Genomic DNA, 15968 nt, shown 5'->3' on the forward strand with positions numbered 1-15968 from the left:
GCTGCCCTGTGTCATGGAGATCCTGCAACTTTGGATCTGTAGAACTTGCCTAGCAGATCATAGACGGGATATATTTTGGGTCAGGCCAACTCAAAGCCCTGGATCTGAGCCTGGGTGGTAGCTAAGTTGGTCAGCCCACCAGCTCTCCCACTTTCATACCACCAGGGCCAGCTCTCCAGCATTGCTCCTAACAACTCACTTAATGTTGCAGATGGCAAGGGGTGGACCATCTCTCCAGCTCTCATTACCCTAGGGCCAGCTCTCTGGTCTGTCACAGATGACAAGGGATGAGGAGGGGTGTTGGGTTAAATGTAATCAGTTTTACAAAGTACTCTGATTCCTGCTTCTGTCAAAAATGCCAATGTAAAATGGAATATAGCACACAAATCTTTTGGAAAGGGTGTGCTTGCAGCCAACCATTGAACTGAGCACAGGAGTTAGAGAAATGATTGAAGGAGTTGAGGGGGTTTGCAACCCCATAGGAAGAACAACAATATGAACCAACCAAACCCCCTCCCCCCAGTGCTCCCAGGGACTAAGCCATCAACAAAGGAGTACACATGGCTCCAGCTGCATATGTAGTAGAGGCAGGTATCAGTTGGAGGAGAGGTCCTATGAAGGTCCTTCATAGGTCCTTGGTCCTATGAAGGCTCAATAGGTGCCCCAGTGTAGGGGAATCAAGGGTGGGGAGGTGTGTGTGGGTGGGTGGGTGGAGGAACACCCTCATAGAAGCAGGGGGAGGGAGGATGGGATAGGGGGTTTTCAGGAGGAGGGAAAACCGGGAATAACATATGAAATGTAAATAAAGAAAATATCCAATAAAAAAGAATATGAATTCTGTACAAGCAAGGGATATATCTATTTTTGAACAACATTTTAGTCACAGGGCTATTTATTTTTATTTTTATTTTCCTCTGCTTACAAGGAAACAGTCACTTCATTTCAACCTGAATGTTGTTATCAGATTTGTTATGCTACTATAAAGCTTTGTAAGTGATTTTGGGGCATTGCTATATTGGAAATCTGTTCCCTTATAACACAGGAGGCTACAGTAATTCTCTAAAGTGTGATATAAAGCAGCAAAAAGTGATTTCATTGCCCTTTTTAATTGAGTCAGCAGAGCTGTGACTGTGGAGCCATCAAGGCTGAGAGGACAGAGAAGCCACCGGCTGCTGCTCAGAACTGGGAAGGAACTGTGGACACTGCCAGGTGGGGTATGGATCCCTACTCTAACGTCCTCTAGTTTTGTTTGTTTGTTTGTTTGTTTTAAGATATTTTCTTTATTTACATTTCAAATGTTATCCCCTTTCCTAGTTTCCCCTTCGAAAATCCCCTATCCCCCCCCAATCCCCCTCCTCCCCAACCCACCCACTCCCATTCCTGGCCCTGGCATTCCCCTATTCTGGGGCATAGAACCTTCATAAGACCAAGGGTCTCTCCTCCCGTTGATGACCAACTAGGCCATTCTCTGCTACATATATAGCTAGAGCCACAAGTTCCACCTTGTGTTTTCTTTGATTGATGGTATAGTTCCAAGTAGCTCTGGGGGTACTGGTTAGTTCATATTGATGTTCCTCTTATGGGGCTTCAGACCCTTTCAGCTCCCTGGGTATTTCTGTGGCTCCTTCATTGGGGACCTTGTGCTTTGTCTGACGTCCTTTAATTGTGCTCATCCTCAACATACTGTTGTCATATTACCTATTGACCCAATTGCTTTCTAAGACTTGTGGGAGCAGAGATCAGTGATAGGATTAAAGCGTAAGCAACAGAAAGATAAAAGAAGACAGGCATTGTCCCGTATCAATGATCAACAAACAAATCATATAGTCCTCACTAATCAGGAGGCATGGTGAGTGTGAACAACTCAGCTTTCTTGAGTCACGTCTGAGTGCCAGTCTCATTGTGGCTTCTAATTGACACTCTAAGATGGCTGCTCTGGATCCAGACCTCATATCTGCACTAAGCCAGCATGAACTCTTCTTGGAGCTTGGATGTATCATTTGTGCTTATGCCCACTAGACATAATTTGTCCATATAGCAAAATGTAGTTGTAAAGGGGACTGCAATGTAAATTTCAGTGTGATGAACTGTATTCCTAGTTAATAATTAGTGGCTTTATTATCGTGGTAGGGAAATATGAACATGGGGTACAATTAGCAAACTTGGCCATGATTTTGAAATAGTTTGTCCTAGGAGACTTGCTTATCAGCGTTGACAATATTTACCAGTATTGGCAACTAACATCGAGTATAAGTTTAGTTTTTGTTATTTTAATAGATGACAAAAATTCTCCTTAAGAACTCAATCTATTTTCTGGATATGCACAATGAGTTTGTGAGTTACCTTTCTTAGTTGCTATAAGAAGAGAACACATCCTGTATGCTGATCCAAGTGCCCTGACACACAGACATACCACAATCTTCACAGGTATATCGTCATATTTCAGTCAGAGAAAGAGAGAGAACTTGGCAGGAAATTTTGCATGTGTCTATACAATTCTATCCTTTAGAACACTGAGCTGGAGTTGGTCCCTAAAGCAAATTATGTGACTGTTTGGAGAGTTGGTGTGGGGGATGGTGTCTCTCACCTTTATTTTGTCTACCTTCTTTCATTAATTTGGGGTTTTTTTCTTGCATATGTGTGTGGTGTGTACATGCATGTTTGCAATTTGTGACACATGCATATGTATATATGTATTATGTGTGTGTATGTATGTGTGTGTATGTATGCATGTATGTATGTATGTAGTCCAGAGGTTAATTCTAGATGTCTTTCCTCAATCACTTTCTACTTTATTTACTGAGGCAGGATCTCTCACTGAACCCAGAGCTCCCAGTGTTGTTTAAGATAGCTTGCCAGCTTGCTTGAGGGATTCCTTGTCTCTCATCCCTAGGCACTGGGGTTACAAGTTGACTGACACATTCTCTTGGTCCTAATCCTGGCTATTTAGACGAGTTCTGGGCATCTGAACTCCAGTCCTCATGCATGTGTAGGAAGTTCTTTACCACTGAGTCATCTCCCCAGGTCCCAACACGGAGCTTCTATCTTCTGCTCTCACACTTCACATTCCAGCCAATAGGAAGAGGAGGAAAACAGATGTGGTCTTCTCTCTATGGACACATCTAGGAGTTGCATAAGGATCATTTTAAATAGAGCTGTCTTCTGTGGTTATGGCTTATTTGCTGTTAATTTTGTGAATATAAACAGTAGCATAATTACTCTATCACTGGTCTATCTCTGCATTTATCCATCTATCTATCTATCCATCCATCCATCTATCATGTATCAATCATCTATCTATGTCTTTTAATCTCCTTTTAATTCAGTTACTTGTTCAAGACAAGAGATTGTAATCATTATTCAGCCAAAATGATTGCACTGGTTAGTTTTATGTCAGCTTGATATAGCTATAGTGATCTTAAAGAAAGGACCCTGAGTTGAAAAACATACCTCCATAAGATCTGGCTGTAGGATGTTTTTTTTAATTAGTGATTGATGTGAGAGTGTTAGCCCACTGTGAGCAGTGCTACCTCTGGGCTGGTGGTCCTGTGTTCTATACAAAAGCAGGTTGAGCAAGCCAGTAAGCCACACCTTTCCACGGCCTCTGATCACCTCCTGCCTCCAGGTTCCTACCCTGTTTTAGTTCCTGTTTTGGCTTCCTTCAATGATGGACTATGATATAGAGGCCAAATAAATACTTTCTTAGTTTGTTTTTGGTCATGGTGTTTCATCATAGCAGTAAAAATCCTAACTAAGACAACTACTAACTACAAATATATTTTTCCCCACTATTATAAGTATGCAATGTACTTCTCTTACTGGGATTCAGGGAGTATTAGTATACATACCCCCCCCCCCCTAGCCAATGACGACTCTCTATTTATGAAATAAGTCTTTACTTTTGTATTGATTTGTATGTTTTTTTATTACATAAGAACAGAAATCCTAAACAATGAATATTTCCAATCTATCTTTTGTATTTCCTGTGCCCAAGTGCTTTTGTAGAAGTTCCTTGCAGTACTGTTGTTATGGTCTTGAAACTCCAGATAAATGAGAACAATTTTCTCCCCTTCTTAAAAATGAGTTTAGAAAGTGCTTCTTTGTGTGGATGGACTGCAGGCACTCCACACTCAATGCAGCCAAGAGAAACCATCAGCCATTATCGTATCAGAGTTCCATCAGGCTTCCAGCTACAGACCTCAGCACCACTTGTAACTTTCCCCTGCACACAGCTGTTCCAGGATGTTTGCTAATCCAGGTTGCTAGATTCACTTTTCTTCCCTGGTTGCCGCTGTTTCTACTCTTAGGGCTGTGCCGTGGCCATGACACCATTGTGGAGTTCTTGCCTTTAGCTCTTCCTCCCCCGAACCTGTCCACTGATTTCAGTTATCTCTTAATTACAGGTCCAGACACACTCCTCCTGCTGCTCTTACTAATTCTGTGGCCACCAATTGTATTCAGGACAGAATCTAAACTCATTCATCACATTCATGGCTGAACCCAAGATGGGTATCCTAGCTTTCTTCTCTTAACTTCTTTCATCCCTTCCCCATGTCCATGTTCATTAATTCCAAATCATTTCATTTTTGCTAATTGTCCCACAAATCCATTTCTCTTCCAGTTACCATGATTAACATGTTCAGAGACAGATCCAGTGTTCTTTATTCCAGAAGGCTTTCCTTACTCATTCAAATTTAACTGCCCCACTCACCACGCTATTACTGGATATGTACAGCTCAGTCTCCTTCTAAATTACTTAACATGTAGGATGTTTGTTGAGACAATACATTCTAAAGGTAGCAAAGTGCCTATTCGTCTTTGTACACTGACTACCACCGCATAGCAGATTTTTTTTAAAAACTCTAGATGATAACTTAAGCAATCATGTTGTCAGTATGCAACTGTAAGGTGAACTTACACCTGCAGAATGGACAATACCTGACCTTCACATTACTGCTGGCCACCATGGAGTCTTGTCCATGTTTGCAGAGAGGGCAGGAAAAGTCTCATAAGAGAGATTGAAATGCTACCTCCCTTCTTTCTGAGGTTTCATGGTATGTCTTGTCTGAAGGATTGAGATCATAATGAAGTCATTGGTCTTTATCACAAAACATACACAGGACTAAAAGGGGTGGGGTTCATCATAGTGGCAGATATGGTGCATGGCATAGACTCCTTACAATCCACCCTATTTGTGAGGCTTACTCACTTATGACAGATCTTAAGTGTGGGCTGGACACTTCTTGGGCATGGCACCTTAGCATTGTAGGCCTGTGAGTGCCAATTAAAAGAGAGGATGACTTTGAAAAATTGTGTGTCTGCAGCCTGGGAGAGCCAACTCAGCATGGGTGACTCAGCAGCTAAAAGCAGGGTCCACTTTCAGTAGTGACACCTGCCAGCAGGAGCCAGCAGGAGCCAGCAGGAGCCAGCAGGAGAGATTATAAAACAGAGTTCACAGTGCCCTGAGTGTGTGCTCATCTGTCTTGAGTGTTGTTAGGGACACTTGCACAAATGGTCCTTCTGAAACAGACACAGCTCAGCTCCTCCTTCCCGAGACTCCTCCTGGGGACTGAACTTAGTTGGCCCTGGGATGGTGACATTGGCTTATTAAAAATGTGATGATGTTTGTCCTCGAGCCTGCTTTGAAGGTTTCCCAGTTTACCCAGAATTGTGCCTTCCTAGTGACACTATAAACATGAACATCTGCATTGAGTGCCTTAGCGAATGATCCCTGTACCTCCCCAGTGCTGAGAACACTGATTTGAATTGAATTGCTTGCACTGCCTGCTTATTATAATGTTTGTAACTACAATCATGATGTGACATTTTAAGGTTTTATTATTTCCTCTAAATTCAGTCCCCAGCAGGAGTCTCAGGAAGGAGGACCTGAGCTGAGTCTGTTTTGGGAAAGACCATTTTTGAAAGTGATCCTAACAATATTCAAGAGAAAATGTATTAATGCATTTTACACCTGCAAAGTTGCTCACAGAGGATACAGAGGTATTGCAGTATAACGGGAGCAATGTATCTTACTCTTTTGGGATCTTACACCACAGTTACCGCTATGTATTGTCATTAGTTCGAAAGTAAAACCCTTGTACAATGTCATGACATTTACTTAATAGATTATTTGTCTATACATGTTATCCCTGGATGAAATGTCTCCACACAATCAACCCCCGATTCTCTGATTCACACGGTTTCCAAATGGTCATAGCCTGACCTTCTGATAAAGAATCCATCTCTGCCATTTCAAATGCCATTTTTCTTGTTTAGAGACAAGGTTTCTATGTGTTCCCTATTATAGGAGCATGTTTACGCTGACCGCTGTGATTTAATACAGAAATGTGCTCTTCGGGATGTGTGCTGGCTCAGCGTTTTCCTCCCAGCCCTTCAAAGAGCCCTTTGTGTCAGTTCTACACAGTTCCTATTGTTAGCTCTTTTTCTCTATTATCTGCTCACATGAAAGGGGGTCCAGTGGATTGTTTGTGTCTTGTCTTTCATACCCTAAATGAAGCCATCTTCTGTAAATCCAATGGGAATTGTATGCAACACACAGGGATTTTACTAAATTTTATGATAATATTTATAAGGGCAAAAACTTCAAATATATTTGATTATATTGAGATGCCAACATTTGTGTGTTTTTCTGATATATGAGGTACACAGTTGTATGTATGCATGTATGGGTTTATACCCAGCATCTACTTGCTGGGTAGTACACATGTACTCGTGTGCTACTAAATGTCTTGATAGTAGCAAAAGAACCCTCTAGTGTTTAAATTTTTCTAATTTCTGCAGCTTTAAATTCTCCCACTATGGGTCATTTCAAGCTACAGTGCAATGTTATTGAACACACAGAAACAATTAAAGCAAATAATTACAAGAACATAAAATGTAATAATCAAATAATAATAAAGACAATAAAATATAATTATGCATTGAGTATTTTTAACCTTTTCTACAATTTTATCTTTTAACCTTTAAAAATTAAAATATAATTACATTATATTCCCCTTCCCTTCCTCTAATTCCTCCCATGTATGCACATCCCCTTTGAGTCCTCCCCAAATCATGGATTTTTTTCCTTTAGTTGTTGCATTTACATACATATGAACACATACATATATACATACATACAAATAAATAAACATAGGTGCCTAAATTAATAAATACCACCTGCTTCATTTGTTTAGTGTTATTTGTATGCATATGATTTCAGGGCTCACTACTTGATGTTGTATAATCAACTAGGAGATTCATCCTTGGGGAAGACTTCTTCAATTCTCAGCATTCTTAGCTGCCTGTAGTTCTTTGTGTATGGGTGGGGCCCTGTGAGATTTTTCCCTTCCATGTTAGCATGCCTATTGGTGTTGTGCTTGTTCAGGTCTTGCTTAGCCAGCCATATGTTTGCAATGTCATAGGTAAAGCTTTCTTGCCATTTCTAGGAGACCTAATGTCACAGTACCATTAAAATTTGACCCCTCCACTTCTGTCCCTTTTGCTTGTGTCTATTGGTAGTGTGTGGTTACTACCTGATTTGTAGTGTGTCTCTTGTATGTGTCTATTCCTGCCTAAATGCTTTCTGATGTCTGACTGTCCCTATGCATCTCTGGGTCTGTTCCTAATAGTGGGCTTTGCTCTGTATTCATTCAACAGCACAGAAAACATGGCATGGAGAAGGGTTGAGAGATTCTTTAAAGAAATTGCTAACAGAAGTTTTCCAGAAGAAGGTTTACTGAGTCCAGCTGACCCAGAATTAGCAAACGTGACTGAAAACAGACAATACTTGCAGCATTGATGTTAGATATTTGTTTTATAAAGTTGCTTCCAACTATGTTGGCTACCTTCAGCAAATGATTACCACAACACACATATACACACATATGTTTTTCTGGATTAGTGGTACATAATTTGAGGGTAAAGCTATGCATTATTTTATGCTGTCAAAGCTGATTCCATGGAAAATCTGAGACAAGAAAGTGTGTTTTTTTTTTTACATTGTTCTCTTAAAGGTAGGGGAAGCTGAAACTGGTGGAGTACACAGTAGGGCAGCAAGATAAATTTTTATTCTTCAATGATCTAAAGGTGTGCCATTAACTTGGCTGTGAGATTAAGTATGAGTTCAGACTTTTGGAAACTAAAAAGTGTTTTCATAAATTTGTGTCACTGCATGCAGAGAGCAAGAGATAGAATTTAGCTTGCTCTGTATTAGAAAAATTAGAAAGAATTGTTCCTCATCCTCACTATAAAAAGTAGAGAGAAAAAATTTATTTCCTCTAAAGTTGAACTACTCAAGGTTGAAATGGTAGAATACAGTAAATGAAAACCACATCTATAACATAAATATACATTTAAATAATATTGACATTATTGTGGAGCCATTTCTCCTTCTGTCTTTACACGGGTCTTGGAGATCAAACTTACGTCTCCAGGTTTGCCTAACAAACACATTTGCCCTCTGAGCCATTGTACCAGTCCCTACATTATTTTATTACAAGCTTACAATTACTATTATGGGATATTATCATAGTAGAATGATGAGTTTTCTAGAAAGTACCTACTCTGTAAAAGCATGGTAGAAATCAGGTGCTTGATGAGGCCCTGGTTTTACCTTTTAGTGAAAATATTGGTACAGATCCATGTTGTTCAGTGACATCGTTAGTGAGATGCGTTCTGTCTAGAGAGGGAACCAGTATGAAACTCAATATCAAAGCTGGGGAAGGTCAGGGATAAAAACTGAGACCATGTGTGGGGCATAAGAGGTAGCTGAAACCAATACACCTGTGGTGGTTTGAATGAGAATGACTCCCCTCCCCCATAGGCTCATGTGTTTGAAAACTTGGTCCCCAGTTAGTGGAAAGATTTGGGGAGGATTAGGAGGTATGGCCTTGTTGAAAGAGGTGTATCACTGAAAGTGGATTTTGAGGTTGCAAATGCCTATGATAGACCTAGACTTGCTCTCTCTCTCTCTCTCTCTTCTGCTTGTGGGTCAGATGTAAGCTTTCAGCTGCTGCTTCAGGTCATATCTGCCTGCTTGGCACCATGATTCCTACCATGATGATCATGGACTAACCCTCTTAAAGTTCAAGCAAGCCTACAATTAAATGCTTTCTTTTGTAAGTTGACTTGGTCATGGTGTCTCCTCATAGCAATAGAACAGTAACTAAGACAATACCTAAGATTGCCAACCCCTAGGTAACCCAATTAATATGAAGTCCTGTTGGACAGCATACAGATTCAGTTGGTTAAAAATCTGAACTTAGGTAGCACAGCTGGTTGCTTCAGAGTTCTGTAGACCAGTTCTTAAAGTTTTGCTACAAACTCTACCATTTATTATCTGTGTGAATTTGGGCAGGTTCCATAATATCTCTGTACTTGGGTGGGTTTTTTTTTTTGTTTTGTTTTGTTTTGTTTTGTTTTTCTTGTTCTGTAAAACAAGTGTTTTAGCACAGATGGTCCCTTACTTCCAATAGTTGAACTTAGGATTTTTTGACTTTGTGGTGGTGCAAAATTGACACATGGTCAGTCAGACTTATCCTTTGAGTTTTGGATTTTGATCCTTTTCTGAGCTGCAGTTAGGCACTATGATATGACTTTGTCATTCTCAGCAATGGTGGTGACACTGAAGGTGAGAAATCGGTCAGTCAAATAATCACGTGGAAAAAAAATCCCCCGTATTCTGCTCAACTACTATGCTTGGTAGGTTATATACTACATTAGTTTGATTTCCATTACTGTAAAAAGATACCAGAGGCTGGGTAATTTGTAAAGAAAAAAACCATTTGTTTCATGTACTGTTCTAGAGGTTAAAGGGCATCGTACTGTCCTCTGACTGGCTGCATGATGGATAATGTCAAAAGTTGGAAGAAACACATTCAGAAGAGACTACATGGTGAGACAGGGACTAGGCCTGATTTTTTTTCTTTTTATAACAACCTCCTCTTGCAGGAGTAACTCACTCCCTGGCACCAGCATTAATCCCTCCCATGGGCTTTTAATGACCAATTATTTCCCAGCAGACCTTACCTCTTAAGGATCCCTTTACCTACCACACTATTACAATAGGGACTGTGCTTCCAACACATGAAATTTAGGGAGACAAATGATATTCAAACCATAGCAATTATATTTTTTGACATAAAGTTTCAACTTAAGATAGATTTATCATATGAATCGCTATCATAATTCCAGGTGGTTCTGCTATGCATATTACATTGTTCTGAAGATTAAGACCATTTATGTAAAATATTTGGAATAAATATTGAAACACCATAAGCTCTACAGTTACTGTCATTTTAAGCAGTCTATTTACCTAGGAATACAATTCATTAGAATATAGAGTATGTAATATATACACCCAATGTTTGAATGGGTCCCATGAGGGCCATCTTCTTTTGTTCTTCTCTTTTTCTTTATTCTTTTTTCATACAGTACGTCCTGACCTCAGGATGCAGTGTACTCTCATACAATATAGCCTTGGCTCCACCCCTTCCTGCCAGTTCTCCCAACCTTCTCTCTCCCCCAGATCCACTGCTCCAGATTCCCTTCAGAAAAGAGTAGGCCTCCCAATGATATCAACCAAGGTGTAACAAGAGTAGGCATAAACTTCCATATCAAGGCTGTGCAAGGCAACCCAATAGGAGGAGAAGGGTTCCAAGAGCAGGCAAAGAAGTCAGAGATATCCCACTTCTTCCTCTGTTAGGACTCCAACAAAACCCCCAAGCTGAACAACCATAGCAGGTTTGCAGGGGACACAGCACAGATCCATGCAGGCTTCATGTTTACCACTTCAGTCTCTGAAAGCTCCTATGAGCTCTGCTTAGTTGAGTCTGTGGGTGGTGTTATCCTAGTAAAGGACCATTTTCTTTTATGAGCTCTGGACCAACTGATAAATAAGAAAGAACAATGAAACATGGAGAAATTTGAGTATCCCCTAAAGGCTGACAAGTCTGGACAATTGGCCTAGCCCAGAAAGTTCAGGTTAGATAGAGCCACTCTTCTGTAGGCATCCCTGGAAACCTAACACAGTCTCTTTAGGGTTAAACCTTTTCCTCATGGAGTTCAGAACAGAGTTGAGAGCATGCCAGTTGAATGAGGTTGACCTCAAGAGCCAGTGGATAGGAAAAGGCAGGGCCTTCTCACCTGCATTTTCCCTCTTATTTGCCAACAAAACTCATTTATTGTTTGTAAGAGGGTATGTATAGGACATAGAATCCAGAGTTACCTTCCAAAGCAACTCCTTCTCTGAGGTAGGAAACAGTAAACAAAAGGCAAAGGCTTTGTTTGCATTATAATTTCTCCCCTTTTATTGAAAACAGATTCTTTCGTCATACAATATATCTTGATTATAGTTTGGTTCCTTCCTGTACCACAGAGTTCCTCCCCACCTCCCCACCCCTCTAGATATACTCCCTTTCTGACTCTCATTAGAAAAGAACAGGCTTCTAAGAGATGACAACCAATGACAAGATAAAATATAGTAAAACAAAGTAAAATGTATTGTGTTGAAGTTGATCACAGAAGCCAGAGGAAAATGTACCCCAAAACAGACCGGAGTCAAGAACCCACTAATTTTTACAGTCAGGCATCACATAAAAAGTACTAAGCTAATCACATGTATATGTATTATATATATATGTAATATTGTATATATATGTAATATATATATATATTGTATATACATAACATACATATACATACATATATATGTTTTATATACACATATACAAACATACATGCGAGTGCATGCATGCACAAACACAAACACAAACACAAACACACACACACACACACACACACACACACACACACGCGCGCACGTGCAGACCTGTGCTTGTTTCTTCAATCTCTGTGAGCTCATATGCTCCTGTCTCATTGAGTCAGACAACCTTGCCCTCCTGGTGTCCACCATCTTCTCTGGCTCTTAGAATCTTTCTGTGTCCTCTTCCAAGGGATTCCCTGAGCTCTGAGGGGAGGGATTTGATGCAGACCTCTAATTTAGAGTCTTTTTCCATATATTGTCTGGTGGAGAGTGTCTGCATCTCTTCCTGTCTGCTACCTGAGGAAAACTCTTTGATGATGACTGGATAAGGCACTGTTTATAAGAATAGCAGAATATCATAATATTAGTAGTCGATACTTTTTGACCAAAGTATTGTGTTTGGTTTTACCCTTCTTATGGAATGGTCCTTAAGTCACACAGACATTGGTTGGCTACTCTCACAAGTTCTGTGCCAACATTGCTCTAGCATATTTTGCAGACAGGATGAATTGTAGGTCAAAGGTTTTGTGGCTGGATTGGTGTCCATGCGTCTCTTTGGTACCGTCTAGTACCAAACAGACTAGAACATATGGGTGAAAGCTCCATGTAGGCTCCAGTCGGCTTCTCCAAGTTCAATAAGCTGTGGGAGCTCCACTGTCAGCTTGTGGAAAGCAACACTCTGTCTTAGCAACGGTCTGGGTTCTTTGGAGATTTCCATGGAACCTCCTTGGCCAACAACTCAACTGAATATAACCAAGTTCTGCCTGTGAAGCCTCACCTGGTAACAGGATTGGCCAGTTTAGACTCCATATCCCTCATTACTAGGAGTCTGCATTAGGATCACCTTCAAAGATTCTAGGACGTTTACATTGCACTAGGTTTCTACACTACCCTCAAATGTCCCCCAAATTCAGCTGTCTTTCCACCACACTCTACTCTCTCTCTTCACTCCATATCCTGCACCACTGATTCCCCACTTGTCCCCACCCATTCCCAGTTCACCCATAAAATCTATTCTATTTTCTCTCCCCATGAAGTCAAAGGAAGAAGTAGCATAGTGATTTTACGAGAAAGCATTTAATTTGCTTGCTCAGGACACTAAGATGCTGAGTTCAATCAAAGATGATGAGATCCGAGGAAGTGCAATATCAGTAGAAGACATGCCCTCAGCAAACAGTCAAAAGGTCTTAGGTCGCCTTTGGTGCCTCTGGCCACTCAGCAAATGCTGAACTCCTGAGATCTGCCCAACAGGAATTACAGCTACAGAGACACTGGTCAGGGCAGAGAACAGAAACAGTCTAACAGAATCTGACTGTAGCAGGCAGGTAGTAACAGGGAAATTTGGGAGAGGGGTTTTAGGAGTTAGCTCTACTGCTACGTAAAGCAGAGTAGATGAGGGACAAATAGATTTGTGGGCAAACAAGGACACACACACACACACACACACACACACACACACACACACTTTCCTTAATGCTACTCTGCTTCTGGGATATTTGGACTGTGTAGATCTACACACCTTCCCATGTGGCATGTTTTGAGCATTGCTGAGATACAATCCTTGTGCAATTGGGGAAAAAAAGAAAAAAAAAAAAAACAAGAGGAAGAAAGTTGAAAATCAATTTGCATCTTTATGCATCTTGGCCCATACTAGCTACTCAGGCAGCACCTTCTGTCGTCCTTCTGGGAAATACATGTTTAGACTGCACCCCAACTGGGTCAGATTGTTGCCTCTGTTCCCTAAGTTCTGTTGTCCTTTGGGAGACAGATCGAGGTAACATTTAGACTCAGAGCTCGATTTAGAACAAGGTGATCAGCACTGATTGATACTCTCCTGGACAGCTTCCACCTCTGGCTCCTCTTGAGGGCTCTGTCACTCAATCCATCTCACCTATCTTCTATTACAACTTTATGCTATTCCTTATTCTGTCCAATGCTTTCATTGCCCTTAAACACCAGCATTGTGTCTTCAGTCTGGCTTACAGCCACATCATATGAGCTTATATGAAAATCCATTGCCGTGTTGTTGCTCAACAAGGTTTTCTTCAGCATGTTTCACTTTCAGGGTTATTTAGGGCTCACAAGCCATTTCTGGATATTTTGAGAACAAAATATTAAGGAAACAGAAATGTTGGGTTACATTTGCTTTCTAGAGAATTGCAAGGCCAACAGATGGGCACCATTTGCTTTCAAGGTCTGGTATGAGAATTTGTCTTATACTAGGGAGACTTAGAACTGTGTGGCCTGGCAGGAGATCATGATTCAAAGTAACCTGATAATGCTATGGCTTCCAGGGAGGTGAAGCCTATGCCAGAGTGGAACATTACTGGGCTATACCAAGAGGGGAAGATGTGATTGGCATGCTTCTTTAAGGGAGCATTAATTTGAATGGAGGAGCTTTTCACAATATACATGTGCTAGGGAACTGAGATGTTCCCTAAATAATGATGTGCAGATGTTAAATTACTTCTGGAAAGGGGACAGGGAGACATGCGGATTTTGCTTTACTCGTACAAGTTTGGGCCATACTGGGACAATGATAGAAAGAGCAAGAACCACCATTGGTCTTTCTCTGTCTCTCCCACAAACAGTTCCCAAATTCAATGTTTCCTTCCCCCATAGTGTAAAATAATATTCAGATTATATGGGGTATAACTTATAGCTCGTTTGGTGCATAAACTTTAGTGCATGGATCAGTTAAAATAATGGGGAAATCATATACTGTACGATAGGGAACGAGAATTTTTCTTTGAATTTTTTTGAATTAGATATTTTCTTTATATACATTTCAAATGCTATCCTGAAAGCTCCCTATACTCTCCCTCTGCCCTGCTCCCCTATCCACCTACTCCTGCTTCTTGGCCCTGGCATTCCCCTGTACTGGGGCATATAAAGTTTGCAAGACCAAGGGGCCTCTCTTCCCAGTGATGGCCGACTAGGCCATCTTCTGCTACATATGCAGCTAGAGACACGAGCTCTGGGGGTACTGGTTAGTTCATATTGTTGTTCCATCTATAGGGCTGCAGATCCCTTCAGCTCCTTGGGTGCTTTCTCTAGCTTCTCCATTTGGGGCCCTGTGTTCCATCTTATAGATGACTGTGAGCATCCACTTCTGTATTTGCCAGGCACTAGCATAGCATCATATGAGACAGCTATAACAGGGTCCCTTCATCAAAATCTTTCTGGCATATGCAGTAGTGTCTGGGTTTGGTGGCTGATTATGGGATGGATTCCTGGGTGGGGTAGTCTCTGGATAGTCCATCCTTTGGTCTTAGCTCCAAACTTTGCCTCTGTAATTCCTTTCATGGGTATTTTGTTCCCTATTCTAAGGAGGAATGAAGTATCCACCTATTGGTCTTCCCTCTTCTTGATTTTCTTGTGTTTTGCAAATTGTATCTTGGGTGTTCTATGTTTCTGGAGCAATTTGACAACAAAAGGACATCAAGGGGATACAAATTCGAAAGGAAGAAGTCAAAACATCACTATTTGCAGATGATATGATAGTATATATAAGTGACCCCAAAAATTCCACCAGAGAACTCCTAGACCTGATAAATAGCTTCAGTGCAGTAGCTAGGTATAAAATTAACTCAAATAAATTAATGGCCTTTCTCTACACAAATGATAAACAGACTGAGAAAGAAATTAGGGAAACAACACCCTTCTCAATAGTCACAAATAATATAAAATACCTTGGTGTGACTCTAACTAAGGAAGTGAAAGATCTGTATGATAAGAACTTCAAGACTCTGAAGAAAGAAATTGAAGAAGATCTCAGAAGATGGAAAGATCTCCCATGCTCATGGATTGGCAGGATCAATATAGTAAAAATGGCTATCTTGCCAAAAGCAATCTACAGATTCAATGCAATCCCCATCAAAATTCCAACCCAATTCTTCACTGAGATAGAAAGGGCAATTTGCAAATTCATCTGGAAAAATAAAAAAATCTAGGATAGCAAAAACTATTCTCAACAATAAAAGAACCTCTGGTGGAATCACCATGCCTGACATTCACTGTATTACAGAGCAATTGTGATAAAAACTGCATGGTACTGGTACAGTGACAGACAAGTAGATCAATGGAATAGAATTGAAGACCCAGAAATGAACCCACACACCTATGGTTACTTGATCTTTGACAAGGGAGCTAAAACCATCCAGTGGAAGAAAGACAGCATTTTCAACAAATGGTGCTGGCACAA

General features: G+C 40.7%; 1 long non-coding RNA gene across 1 annotated transcript in view; it reads left to right on the top strand.

The window, feature by feature from the left end:
- Positions 1-1127: 1127 nt before the first annotated feature.
- Positions 1128-15968, top strand: part of Gm15477 — a 29107-nt gene continuing 14266 nt past the window's right edge. The window contains exon 1 of the long non-coding RNA XR_001784869.1: positions 1128-1209. This is a non-coding gene — a long non-coding RNA (predicted gene 15477). The remainder of the gene's footprint in view (positions 1210-15968) is intronic.

Source organism: Mus musculus, chromosome 5, assembly GCF_000001635.26.
Source record: "Mus musculus strain C57BL/6J chromosome 5, GRCm38.p6 C57BL/6J".
Lineage (NCBI taxonomy): Eukaryota > Metazoa > Chordata > Mammalia > Rodentia > Muridae > Mus > Mus musculus.